Source organism: Moschus berezovskii, chromosome 12 (genome assembly GCF_049115385.1).
Source record: "Moschus berezovskii isolate FMDL1 chromosome 12, NW_MosBer_1.0, whole genome shotgun sequence".
NCBI lineage: Eukaryota > Metazoa > Chordata > Mammalia > Artiodactyla > Moschidae > Moschus > Moschus berezovskii.
The window spans coordinates 90,509,543-90,523,907 of NC_142471.1; the positions used below are offsets into that span (position 1 = coordinate 90,509,543).

General features: G+C 51.0%; 1 protein-coding gene across 8 annotated transcripts in view; it reads right to left on the reverse strand.

Annotated features, from left to right (window-relative positions):
- The window catches only part of CTBP2 (C-terminal binding protein 2), a 174,051-nt gene that overhangs the window by 74,093 nt on the left and 85,593 nt on the right, over positions 1–14,365 (reverse strand). For 2 of the 8 annotated variants that reach the window (XM_088842420.1, XM_088842422.1), the window contains exon 3: positions 5,769–5,883. The exons of the other annotated variants lie outside the window; for them this stretch is intronic. The gene's annotated coding sequence lies outside the window, so the exon portion shown is untranslated. The remainder of the gene's footprint in view (positions 1–5,768; positions 5,884–14,365) is intronic. 8 annotated transcript variants of the gene reach the window in all.

Genomic DNA, 14,365 nt, shown 5'->3' on the forward strand with positions numbered 1-14,365 from the left:
GGAATTAGATCCCACATGCTACAACGAAGCCTTAGCATAGCCAAATAAATAAATTAAACAAACAAACGAACACAGTGTGGTGATGCTGCTATGCGTGGGGGCTGGTGACACAGCCTGGGGACAGGCAAGAAAAGTGGACGACTTTGGGGCATTCCCAGTGCTGGAGGTCTGAACGGTGGAGGAGGGTGAACCCTGAGGACAGAGGGCTGACTCGTCCCTCACTGACAAGTTACGAGGCTCTTCAGCCCTCCACACCTCGATTCGTCACCCATCAAAGGGGCCACCTCTAGGATTTCAACAACAGGAGGAGGAAGGCTCCAGGACGTGACGGCCCTCAGCAACACTTCATTTATGCCTCAGAGTGACCCGAGCGGGTTCCAGAAGCTTCCAGAAGAGACCACTCTGTGCCTGTGAACAACTCCCTAGATGGTCCTTCCAGCTCCATGGAAAAGTCTGTGATGAACGGAACACCAGCAAGAGCCTGAGACTCCTGAAAATCCTCAGACCTAGGGCAGCAGTGAGGTCAGACCCAGTCAACGCCGAGCTCTGAGGGACAGAACTGCCTACCCAAGTACACCGACTCCAGGGGGTGGCTTGTCACTTGCTGGCCAAGCTTCACCTTTAAAGCATCTTTCGTTTGAAAAAGCCCACAAGAAATGGCTCCCACACAACCCATAACCCCGTCTACTCATGAGAAAACCAGCAGACAAACCACAACAGAGGGACAATGCCACAAAAAACACAACCAGACACTTCACAACCGCCGTGGTCATCAAAAGTAAGCCAAGTCTGAAACAGTGTCACAGCCAAGAGGAGCTGGGAAGAAGCCGCAAGGAACAAACGCCACGTGGTGTCCCGGACAGGGGCCCTGGGGCAGAAGGACGTCAGGTAACCTGCATGTAGGGTGGGCCTCAATTCGCTGGAATAAATGCACGCGAGTAACAGCAGGCGCGTTAGGACAGGGAGACGGGGCGGGCTGAGTGGGGACTCTATGCCGACCCCCAGCTTTCCTAAAAGTGTTCCAGAAAACAACGCACATTTAAACAGGGGGCAACCGCTCCTGTGTGTGCCTCTTCTCACCATCTTGGTACCTGGGTTTCAGCCACCAAATGTGATCCGTGCGTCTTAAAACAAGGGGCACACCTTGCGCAGGCGCGCGGTGTGCCTTCCCTGCCCAGGTCACCTGGGCCCTACCTGGGAAGCCACCAGGCGAGGGGTCGGCCCCCAGGAGCTGGCAAGCTGCAGGCCCCTCAGTATCTGATGGGGGCCTGGTCAGGCCTCGCAGCGCCCACTCACTCAGAACCCACATCTCAGCAACATTGGGCGATGCCAGTCACCCCCAACATCCGGGTGCATCTCACCTCGGCCGGTGTGTCCAACAAGGCTGCAGGAAACAAAGTAGGGGTAACAAGTGCCCTCCATGGGGCAGCAACCCCAACGATGAGACTCCAGATGCTCGGGGGCGAGGGTCCTGCCCCAGGGACCTTCCTGGTGTGTGGACAACAAGTCCTGTCCACCAACGTCCCCTGAGCCCCTGCTGGGCAGAGGGCAAGCACCACAGAACGACTCTCCCAGCTCAGGCATCCGAACTTACATCTGCAGTTTTTACCACCAAAATAATGTACAGAGGGGCAACAGAAATCAAAGGAGACGGTTAATCTGCACGTATAATCCCATCGTCCTGTTTCTCTCAAAGCAGGAAGGTGCTTTAGGGAGCAAAGAAAATGTTCTGTATACTTTAAATGGGCTTCCCAAGCGGCTCAGATGGTAAAGAATCCGCCTGCCAATGCAGGAGAGTCGGGGTCAACCCCTGGGTCGGGAAGGACCCCTGGAGAAGGAAACGGCAACGCACTCCAGTATTCTTGCCTGGCGGGCTACGGTCCAAAGAATCTCAAAAGACGCAGACAGGACTGAAGGAATGAACCACAACAACATTTTAAATAACTAAGGTTTAGTGATCAAAGAAAAAGAGAACTTTCCTCCTAAAAGAGAGTCTACAAGCCCCGACGGCACACGACGCACAGTGGAAAGAAAGGTCAGAGTTACATGCTCATCTCAAGGGGGCGCTGAGAACACCCAGCCTCTTGGATGGAGGAGCGGGGGCTCGCAGGGCTCTGGGGTCCTGGCCCAGACAGCTGCCCTGGCTCCTCAGACGGGCTGGAGGAGTCCCCTAACGCCCACCCCCCCACACAGAGGGCTTCCTGAGCCATTGCTCTCGGCCCCGAGGGAGTCTGGGATGCTCAGGGTTTCGGGGAGGCATTCATCGCATCACCAAGTCCTTTGTAATCTGGAGGCCGGGTTTTCTTGGCCCCCAGGTGAGGCCCAGGGCCTGCCTGTCCCTGTGACCCCAGCTCCCCCTCAGCAAACACTCCAGACCCATCTTTTTCAGCGTGAGGCTTGGGTTCCCTCTGGACTCCCAAGGCTTGACCTTGGACCATGCACTTCATCTCTGTTCCTTCAGCTCCTGATCAGCAAGATAAGCCCCCCAAGGATGAAATGGAGCGATGCCCATGAAGAGCCTGGGCAATGCCAGTACCTACCACCCTCCCAGAAAACAGCTGCCAGGGAGGCTGCTTCCGCTCAACCGTGCCATGGTCGAGGCTCCCTGGCCCCCTTCCTTGTCACTGAGTGAAGGCCTCCTCCAGGAGCTCCAACAGTGGGGGCCCTTCGGCTGGCAACACCGGCTCCGCAGAGCAACGGCATCCCAGTTCTGGAAGGTTTTAAATTCCAGAATCAGGGTAAGTCTAATCTACAGAACATCGACAACAATGCGTTTCACCCAGCACGTACTTGTTCAAAGTTTCCATGTAGGCAATTCTATTTTCCAGTATTAAATTCCTAAGCTACGACACGGTCACTTCTGTTTGTTTTGCTATTTAATCAGGAAATGGAGACTTTTGCTGACTAAACCTCCTTTTTAATGGAGGTTTTACACAGAATATTTTGTTTGCCTGCCCCGCTGACACTCGCCCCAAAATTGAACAGAAACCGAAGATGTGTAATTATTTCCTTTACTGCATCATTTCAAAAAGACAAAAACAGAACACTAAAACCTCTTAAGAAATTGAGGGCTGTAGAAAGTTACCGTTTCTAAATTAACTATGGAGAAATCTATCAGTATTGGTTTATTACTTGTAAAAATCACACTAACGTCAGGTGTTAATGATAGGGCAAACTGGATACAGGGCATATGGCAATCTTTGTATTATCTTCTCAATTTTCCTGTAAAACTTTAAAAAAATATGTACATGTAAAAATTATCAAAAAATATTAAATCGAAGAAAAAAAGTTACCCATCCTTCTTCACCCTGACGCTGCATTCCTGCAAAGAATAATCCCACGCTGGCAGGGATTACCTGCTTTCTATCCTCCCGAGCACACGTGCTCTGTGTGTTAAAGCACTGTTTCATCAGCGCCCAGAAGATTCTATGGACGGAGCTGGGGGTGGGGAGGAGGGGGGAGGCATGGTCAGGGTAGCAGCAGGCAGGCTGGCAGAAACCAGGTGACGGGGGAGGGGTGTCCACAAACCTCAGAGCTTGTTGAAGGCTAACAGTCCTTGGCATCGGACTAGAGGGGCCAACCAGGGATTCGGGGAGAAACGAGGAAATACATGCAGAACGCCACGGACGGAGGAAGTGGAGAAGCCTGCTAACAAATGGGTCATTTATGTAGTAAGCGTGAGCCGGTGTGGGGCAGGAAATTAATCCAACATGCTGAAGACTCGCGTTTCAATTTCTGGAACAGGCAGGGGGAACCCACCCACCCCCAAAAGTGAAGTCAGACCAGAAAGATGGCAGTAAAAACTTACAAGACTCAAATTGAAACACAGCTAATGGTGATGACAGCCGGCCAAGGAGCCAGAGAAGGGGCCAGTCAAGCCAGGTTTTTAAGAGCCCTACAGAGAAGCCAGGCTGATGGGAACGACAAAATAAAAACCCTTAACAGATCAGACAATAAATCTCTGAAACCAGAGCGAGCAGGCCAACATTTTCCCTCCCACAAGAAAACGATCAGCAGAAAGCAACTCCCCAGAAATGGACACCGCGCTGTCCACTGCTCCCCACAACAGATACCACACCTTCGCAAAGATGTCCACCCGATGCTGTGACTTCAGAATGAGAGCAGGAAACGGAATCTGGCAACATTTATGGGGAGAAGGAGCCAAAACAGTCGGCTGCGTACAGATGTAGAAGCTGGGGAACTTGGGAGAAGGAAGACAGGCGGTCGGGACCGGCGCCTCCCCCCGAGGCTGCGAGGGTGGCCGGGCCGGGCCAGGCCCACAACGCACAGCCGCCGCAGGGCCTGGGCACCGACTATTATAGCCAGATGCTGGACACCAGGACAGAACCCGGGCCCGGCAAGAAAGGGCCCCAGGAGAAAAGTTCAGGAAGTAATAGATGCCAATTCCTGGGCCCGTCACACACCAGCCTCTGCTCCCCATGGGAAGTCGGGAGGCCCCCCAACACTGTCCACCACCAGGGGCCGGGTGACCATCTGGGACTCTCAGAGGCACATGCAAAGCAGACTTGGGGTGACAGGTCAAATCAATAAAAAGCTGCTCTCAGAGATTTGGTGTACTCCCCTTGATAGGTGCTTCAGGACCAAATATTTTATAAGCAAGGCCCCCAGTCATGAACAGAATCGCTGCCTGCAGTTTTGGCAATCATTACCGAAGCCATTACATTACTTAAACTGTTGGATGCAATAAATAGAGTTAGGACAGAACAGCGAGCCGCCGAGATCCACCTCCAGAGCCCGAGAACACTGCGTCAGAAAAGGAACACGGCTCCGCTGGCTCCAAACGAGCTGGCCGGGTCTTCAGTCAAACCCCACCTGAGAAATCACCCTGAAGACTCCATTCCATGGTTGCGTTTCTGGGGGCCACTGCAGTAAAGTTTTGATACTGTTCTTTTCCTTAATCTCAAGTTGATGATACCCCCTTAGAAGCTCCAAAGCATCACATTTCTCCAATGGCTTCTGCATCACTTTCAATTTGGCACTTTTCCATAAAGTGAACGTAATGATGGGATTGGAAACCAATTTTTACACAGGCAACAATTTTCATGTGGCAAGCCAAACATCTTGATTCTTGCATTTGTGTGTGCGTGCTAAGTTGCTTTGTGCATGTGTGTGTGATCACTTGGTGTTTTCAACTCTTTGCAACCCTGTGGACTGTAGCCCGCCAGGCTGCTCTGTCCATGGGATTATCGAGGCAAGAATAGTATGTTGCCATTTCCTTCTCCAGGGGTCTTCCCAACCCAAGGATCAAACCTAGGTATCATGTCTCCTGAGCTGCTTCAGTCGTGGCCAACTCTTTGCAACACTATGGACTGTGGCCTGCCAGGCTCCTCCGTCCATGGGATTCTCCAGGCAAGAGTAATACTAGAGGTGGGTTGCCATGTCTTCCTTCAGGAGCCCTTCCAGAACAAGGAATGGAAGCCACGTCTCTCAGGTCTCCTGCATTGGCAGGCGGGTTCTTACCACTAGTGCTATCTGGGAAGCCCTTGGTTCCTACATGGGTTACCTAATATTATGGCTACGAAAGTTTTTTTTTTTTTTTCTCCTGAAGAAAGATAAAAGAAAGATGTTTTTTTAGAATACAGGTTCAGTACGACTTGCAACCTGCAACAGACTTGCTGGCGTGGACACGAGTGACCCGAGAGAGAACACTCCCCCCAGCCAGGGCTAGGAGTGCCCTCATGCTGCAGCGCCAGCAGCACGCCCACCCTGAGGGCCAGGTGCTGGGAGGCTGGGAAATGCCCTCTCACCCAGGCCACAGGACGCTCTGTTCTCGACCACAGGCCACACGTGGAATCAGCTCCTGAGAGTTCTCAGGGACTTGCCCAAGTCCAGTCTCCAGCCCGAGTCTCCTGGACCTTGATCCTGAAACATGTCCAAAAACATAGGATGCTGAGTGTCACCCGGGCATCTTCAGGCTTCCCCAACCCTGGCACTGTTCACATTCGGCCAGGGAATCCTTTCCTGTGTGGGGCCAGCCTGCACATCATTGTATGTTTAGCTGCATTCCTGACTCTAAGTGTCCGTAGCACCCCTACCCCCAGAGAACAACCAAAAAGGTCTCTGGGCATCAAATCAGTACCAGCGGGGACAACACTGTCAGGCTAGAGAAATTTTGTGATGGAGGTGGGTCCAGACTTTCTTATCAGGGCACGTTGCTGTGGTCCGAGAGCGACATGTAATGTACAAGTTCACCTGTGGCCTCTCTGCGGGGCCAGCAAGGATCCTGCAAGGCTAAGTGGGACCAACCCCCTCCCCGCCCCTGTTCTGAAACCCTCTGGCTCTGCAGGCTCCCACAGCCACCAGGCCCCCGGGGCGGGCGTGAGGATGACGCTGCAGCATGAGGGCACCAGGCTGGAAACAGGGGGTCACCTCCTCATTATCGCTATTTTTAGACTACAGAAAATTCTGACCCAGTGTGACCATGACTCATCTCAGGAGGCATTCCATAAAAAGCCACACGTGTATTTTCAATGCAGAGGGTCGAGAGATACCGTCTACTCTGCAGAACTTTCTGGCAAGACGATGGATCTTTCTAACAGAATTTCCTTTTAAAACAACTTCAGGAATTTCCCTGGCGTTCCAGTGGTTAAGAGTCCACCTTGCCATGCGAGGGACACCGGTTAGACCCCCGGTCTGGGAAGATTCCACATGGCACAGAGTGGCTCAGCCAGTGGGCCACAGCTACTGAGCCCACATTGCTTTAACTACTGAAGCCTGGGGACCTAGAGCCCAAGAAGCCACGGCAATGAGAAGCCCTCTCACTGCGACTGGAGACTAGCCCCCCGCTCGCCGCAACTAGAGAAAGCTCGCTGTGCAGCAATGAAGATCCATGACAGCCAAAGAATAAAAATAAAGAAACCTTAAAAAACAGAAACAACCTCAATACCGTTCATGGGACTGAGGGGCCAATGTACAAATCTCCACTTTGGCCCAAGCTGAGGAAAACAAAGTCTTGGACTGCTGATTCCCGGGGACATGCAGCATCACCTAAGCATCATGGGGGGTGGGGTCACCCTGTATCACTCGCTCCCATGGTGACTGTGGGGAGGAGCTGGGGCCGGAATTTTGGGTGTGGTCCTGAGGACAGGCTGTCCATTTGGGAGAATGAGCCTCCAATTCACAGTGGATTCGCCCCTTTCCACTCCTCACTCCCCTAAAAGGAAACTCAGAAGGTAACTGTTCTCCCCAGAATTCCAATCCCAATACCTCCCTGAGAATCTTAATGAAAAGGTTCAGCGAGCAAGTAATCTAAAGCCACATAAGAGTTCAGATGCTTTTCTCTCCCTGGAAATAAGTCACATTTCAGGCCTCATCTGAAAAACAGAGGGTGACCCAGCGGCCTCCAAAAGGTTCCATCCAAGCCTTGCATGTTGTGACTTTAAGCCTGTGGGCCACTTTGCAATTCTGAATGAGAGGAATACAGCCAGAATCGCTAAAAGAACAAGCTTAAAGCACCCGCGGGCAGGAGGAGAAGGGGACGACGGAGAATGAGATGGCTGGATGGCATCACCGACTCTGTGGACATGAGTTTGAGTGAACTCTGGGAGTTGGTGATGGACAGGGAGGCCTGGCGTGCTGTGATTCATGGGGTCGCGGAGAGTCGGACACGACTGAGCGACTGAACTGAACTAAAGCACCCGCAAACAATTTCATGGGACAATATTCTGTATCACTCAGATCCCGCTCAGGATAAATAATAAAGAGAGGGGAAACGTTCTTAGGCTGTAATAGTCATGAGCCAAAGTAACTGCCAGCAAACACATGGACCATACAGCAGCAGCGTTTTCCTTAGGAAAACAGTGACTACAGGGAGGAAGACAATGGAACAGCCCAGGGAGAAGAAGGGGTCCATACGATTGGCCACAGTGGTGGGGTCTTGTTGGCAAGTTCATGGCGAGCACCGCCTTTTGGACACTGATGTCAGGGTGGCCCAGGGATACGTTCTGAAACACACAGCACTTGTTCATGCTAGTTCTCCCATGGTGTTTTCTGTGCCTTGAAGCACACCTGTACCTCCCCATTGCCCAGACCCTTTCTATATTTAACCAGCTTAAATCACCATCACCTAGGGGAGGTTCCTCCTCATGGGCTACAGGCTCACAGAGGCACAGAAGGCTAACTGGGTGAGCTGCCTGAACCAGGGAGGCCTCTCACGCCTGGGACAACCCAAGGCTATATAAAGCCCCAAATGTCCAGCAGCAGGAAAACGTATATAGTCACTGACGTCTGTTCATACAAGGGAGTATTACAGAGCAGTGGGTAAAACAAACTACTGCCCACACGAAACACAGATGAGTCTCACAGACACAAGGCAAACACACAGAGTACAAACCGATTCCACTGTAAGTAAAAAACAAAGCTAATGGAAGAGGGGGGGTGGTCTTCAAAAGAGACTTCTGAGGGACTTGCCCTAGGTGGGGGTTAAACAGTGTATTTGCTGTATAACCTCATCAAGCTGTATACTTCGATTTGTCCGCTCTTTGCACAGTCTGTCTTTATGAAAAATTTAAAGATGTATAAGCAGCTGAGTCCCTTCACTTTTCCTAGACCTTCCTTTCCTCCCCACGATGAACAGCTGCCTTCCTTCTCAAGCTCCAAATTCCCACAGCCCAGACGCCACGTCCCAACACCAGAGGGAGCACCCACTTCTGGACCGCATCCTGCTGCCCCAGTCCCAAGGGTGATCCTGAGTCAGTGTGTCGAGGCTTCAGCCATGTGGCTTCCACTCAGGGGACTGGAGTCCCGTGTTGTTCCCGGGAGGGTGGTACAGGCCAGACTCACGGGATCCAACCCCACCTCCACAGCTCCCAGCCAGGTGCCCTCATCAGAACCATCCCGCCCTGCTCAGCTCACACACCATGGGAACCTGGAGGAAGAAGAGTTAACCTTTCCAGGTCTGGAAGCTTCCGCCCTGCCCATGATCACCGTCACGATGCTGCCCAAGTCCCAGGACCTCGGCCTCCTCCTGTCTTTACGCACCCACATCCTTCAGCTCTCTCCAAGGGAAACACGGAGATCGGAGAGGCAAGAACCTCTCCACGAAGCACCAGCTCATTTTTATGAGCCCTCCCGCCAACGACTGCACGTTAAAGGCACATTGAAGCACAAACGAGCCTCACATAACCAAATGCCAGCCAGGTCAGCACGGCTTTGAGACAACAGAAGGAAGAGAAATTGAGTTGTAGCAGGGGTTAAGAATCTGACATCTCCGCTGGCCAGAGGCAGCTCATTTCTCAGGACTGTCTGCTCATTTCCAGATTTCTTCCCATGAGAGTTTGAACATCCAGAAAAGTTTCCTCCTTCCCAGACCCTCTTCTCATCCTTCCCCCTTTAAAGGATCACTTCTGCCAAGAATCATCTGTCTCGCTACTTCCTGCTGCTCCATTAATTACAATAACAAGAAATAACCCCGCAGTGATGTCATCCAAACTTTTACTTCCTGGAGTGAACCAACAGGTCAGCTCGGAGGCCAGCTGCATCATGCCTCCATTTTGCAAACAACAAAATTATGGCTCTTGCCCTCCATGAAAGCTTTTATGTTTTCAGAGGCACTCACCCTCAAAGGTTTTACAAGTTAAATAAAAATCAAATGGGTGTCAGGCGCTGCTACCACCAAAATGTAGCTACTGTAAGGGGACAACAAGCTATCGATTGTGTGAAGCTGTGAATGCAGGTTTACACACATAAAGAAAAGCCACATTTCCGAGGCACTTGGAATGAGAGGGAGAGACAGAAACATGCAGTGTTTCTCGCATGAGCGGAGAGGAGGTGGAGTCCTTAGATTCTGGCGTCTGTGGGACAAGAAGGCACCTGTGGGTAACACGGACACACGTGGGTGAGGAAATGCTTCCTCGATGGGTGTGATCAGAATGACAGGACAGCACTGGAGACCAGGAAGGAAGGATCAGCCTGCCGTTGACGCCAAGCTCCCTGACTGCAGAGAACAGAGTGACTTGCCTCCTTCACAAGGACTGGCAGCCAACACTGACAGCTGTTCTTTTTTTTTATTTTCGGTCGTGCTTGGGTCTTCACTGCTGTGTGGGCTTCTCCTTATGGTAGCTTCTCTTGTTGCGGAGCACAGGCTCTGGGGCACATGGGCTCCAGGAGTTGCAGCCAGAGGATGAGACGGTTGGATGGCATCACCGACTTGATGGACATGAGTCGGTGATGGACAGGGAAGCCTGCAGTTCATGGGAGTCACAGAGTCGGACACGACTGTGCGAGGGAACTTAACTGGGCTCTGGAGCACACAATCTTAGTTGCTCTGCGGCACGCAGGATCTTCCCAGATCACGGATGGAACCCGTATCTCCTGCACTGGCAGGTGGATTCTTTACCACTGAGCCACCAGAGAAGCCCTGACAGGTATTTCTAATTTTCTGAAGGGATCAAAGAATAAAGCTGTGGCCCAATGGCACATGGTAGAAAGGTTCTATGCTTGGGATTTCTTATGAAAAGGGCTCTCTGCGGCAGGCAAGCCGGAGCCTCCCTGGAACAAAGGGAACCCAGGTGAGCTGCAGAAATCACCCACCCCTGAAATAGCTGTGTCCAAGGCAACTGCATTCCACAGGCTCAGCATCACTTTGAACACTGCATCAGCCGTAGGTCACCTCTGCAACATCCTGTCTAAATGGGGCCACCACCTGGAGTCTCTCCTGTGAATTCTGTGACTTCAACATTTGTTTACCTTGGGTTACTGCTTCAAGGGCCAAGTCTGAATCCAGACATCCATGGATGTAACGTCGGGGGAGGCAGTGGAGGAAACCTACTCTGACCCCATCGTCACATTGCCTCTAAGAACCAAAACAGAGCCCTTCTCCTGGGAGGCCACTCCTGTGTGCTGAAATCAACAATCAAGGCAACACCTAGGGCTCATTTCCTGGGGCAAGGACAGCGCTCTGTATCACAGGAGGAGAGTACTTTTTGTCCCCAGCACATTGGAAGTGAGGTCTTATTATCAAATATATAAATGATTTGCAGCTGAACCTGTTGTGGTCCACAAGGACACTCCATGACTAAGAATTAGACATTCTAGAGGCAGAGGATGAGATGGAGGGATGGCATCACCGACTTGATGGCCATGAGTTTGAGCACTCTGGGGGATAGTGGAGGACAGAGGAGTCTGGAGTGCTGCACTCCACGGGGTCACAAAGAGTCAGACACGACCTAGTGACTGAACAACAGTAACAAAATGGCCAGTCCACGAGTCTTCAGTTTCTCCAGCTGTTTTAATCCAAAGTGCTTTGCACAGGTCTTCATAAGCTCCACCAGGATCAATGCCAAGGCAATGGGGAAAGTGTTACGGAGACATGGGGGCACAGGCAGGCTGGACTGTAAAGGTGAAGCCTGGGCAGGAGGCAGGCGGGGGGAGTCCAGTTTATCGGAGGCAACTCTGGAGCTGCAGCCAGTTCATGCAGGGGGACCCAAGAGCATTATTTTAAATATACTGGGGAGCAGGCCGCACAACTCACTTTGACCCATACCAGCGATAACGTTTCTTTGTTTTTTTTTTTTGCCTCATCCCGAGGCTTATGGAATCTCAGTTCCCTAACTAGGGATTAAATTCACATTCCACATTTCAGGGGAAATGTGGAGTCTTACCACTATTCTTCCCGATAGCTCAGACGGTAAAAAATCTGCCTGCAATGCAAGAGACCCAGGTTCGATCCCCAGGTCAGGAAGATCCCCTGGAGAAGGGAATGGCAATCCACTCCAGGATTCTTGCCTGGAGAATCCCATGGACAGAGGAGCCTGGCGGGCTACTCCATGGGTTGCACAGAGTTGGATACGACCTAGCAACTAAACCATCACCACCAACAACCACCGGACCACTGGGGAATTCCCTATAATGTTCTTCCTTGAATTCTGTCTTCCTACTGTGGATCATGGCCAGGCAATCTCTTCCAGGCCAACCAGAAAACTGGGGGAAGAGCATCCCAACCTTCATCCCTAGGTGGGTCAATTTTCCCCACCCTCCACCCAGAGCCCAGGAGCTGCAAGCAGGGCTCTTGGCTTGTCGAGGCCCCCGGTCCCTTGTAGCCGGAAGACTGGAGGAGCAGCACCTTCCACGGTGTCTGCTGACTCTGACATCAGCCGGCGCCCCACACAGTGCCAGGCACCCCTCGGGGAGCCTTAATTGACCCAAACTCGGGGGGGGCCCGGGAGGGGCCCACCCTTCAGTATTGTGGATGCCACGCCCTCGAGGCTCTCTTCCCACAACAAACAGTGGACTGGCTTCAATAAAATATGAAGAAACAATGAGGAAAGACCGTTTTGAAACAGCCTATTATACACAGAAAATTAAAGCAAGCCCTGGCTCCAAACAGAAGGGTGGGCCACACACTAGCATGGCATTAATTATTAATTCTCCAGCAGTGTCCCAGTGTGAACCAAGGGGCCCGTTCCCAGAGGGCAACATTCTCATTGACAGAAGAAGACCAAAATACCTATAACGGGTGTTAATCTGAATAGATTCCGTTCCAAAATAAGGAGGAGCAACTATTTCAATGGTGAGTTTATTTACAGGGCATTTTCTCCGATGAAACCAGGGAGACTGATTTTAGAAACCACAGCCTTTCTCCCGTGACAAAAACCACTTCCAGTATTAAGTGACTGCGGAGAAGTACTGACTTACATTCTTTCCCTTTGATTTTGAATATTTTAGGCGGAAGTTTAAAATCCCAGTAACTGTGCTAAAAGGTTTCAATGGTGTACCTGAGCATCTGAGTGATCCTGTCAAATAAAATGTTCTTCCGAGTTAACTGTGCTGTATATTTATGCATTTAATATCACGGCTTACTGCAAAGCGCACAAATCATTTTAACCGAGTGTAAATTTAACTACCATGAAGGCATTTTATCCTCTGCTTAACTTCTCTGAGGGGACCATATTTTTTGGAGCAGATAAATCAAACTTCCATATAACTCTACTTAAGGGAACAGCAGTCAAAACTTCCAAAGAGAAATACACCCCTCAAGGCTCCTTGGCTTCGGGGGTAAACAAAAACACAAGTCTACACCCTCAATCAAGTCGCCTACCTCTGGCACCTGCCTCCTTTTCTCACCAAGAACCAGCGGCCAGCAGCACACCTGGGTCCGGGCAGGTGTGGGGAAGCGACAGGCTGGCTTGTCAGGGCACAGCCTCCTCCCTGCCTGTGGTCACTCACTGGCCCCTGACCATTCTGGAAGGACGGGGACTGACCACTGTTGACTGGAGAATGCCCCTAATATCATGGGGCTGCCATCTGTGCCATATTGACTGTCGTCATTAGAAACACGATCTCCCAGGGATCCTTTCTCAAATGAACTCCAAGCCCCAACACCACAAAGGTCTCCAGATGCACAGAAGAAATAAACAAGTGGTCCAAAAAAGAGAAATCCATGCCGATGGCAGCTGAAGTCGTAAATTATTTACCGAATGGAGGGAACCCTAGCCGCGGTCCATCTGGGAGGGCCAGACTCGGGTCTCAAGCTGGACCCCAAAGGTTGACACTGAGAGACTCTGCCGGCCCCAGGGAAGCCTGAGGCAGCAGCCTCTGAACTCACAGGCACACAGCACTTCTGTGCTCTGAGTATGCAATCACACACATGTCCTACTCACAAACTAGAAATATGCAACGCTGCCTCCCCACCCCCACTCAGTTCATGCCCACACATGGTATGTAGGAGAAAGACACACAAAATCATGCGTAGGATGACACGGGGGAGAAAAGGAGGTTGAGTCAGAAAGAATGGAAACGCTCCAAGAAATAGACATTTCAAAACTACGAGATAATACTGTAGCCGGCTGGACACCCACTGGCCAAATCTGAAGCGATTTGAACATCACAGTGAATGACGATCGTAATCCATTAGGTGAAATAAGAACCTGAGGCTTTATATATATGCAAATAAAGTACGTTACCTTATTATATGTAAGGGAAAGGGGGAAGCTTCTTTAAAAAAAGAACATAAGTAAGTGTATGTAGAAGAAAGGATGGAGTTGGAAAACTGTAATTGACAACCATCATAATAATTGACGTGGGTGAGAATCATCAATGAACATTGAGATCAGTGACTGAGAAAGTGTGACGATCAAACAGTGTATCTCCATAGTCTCAAAATGTCTCCCCACAACATGCTTATTAATCACAAGCGCAGCTTTACAGCGGGGAAAGCAGAAACAGCACCGAAACGCAGTGTGTGAAGTTAACCGCACCAGGGGTGAGGTAAACTGACGTCACGTGCCTCCACACCTCACATGTCCAGCAGTCCTGCCCAAAGTACATAAGCTGACTTTAATAAGGAGAAAACCTGAGACAGAACCAGATGGAGGACGGACAACGTGACTGGTCTGTTCTTAAGAAA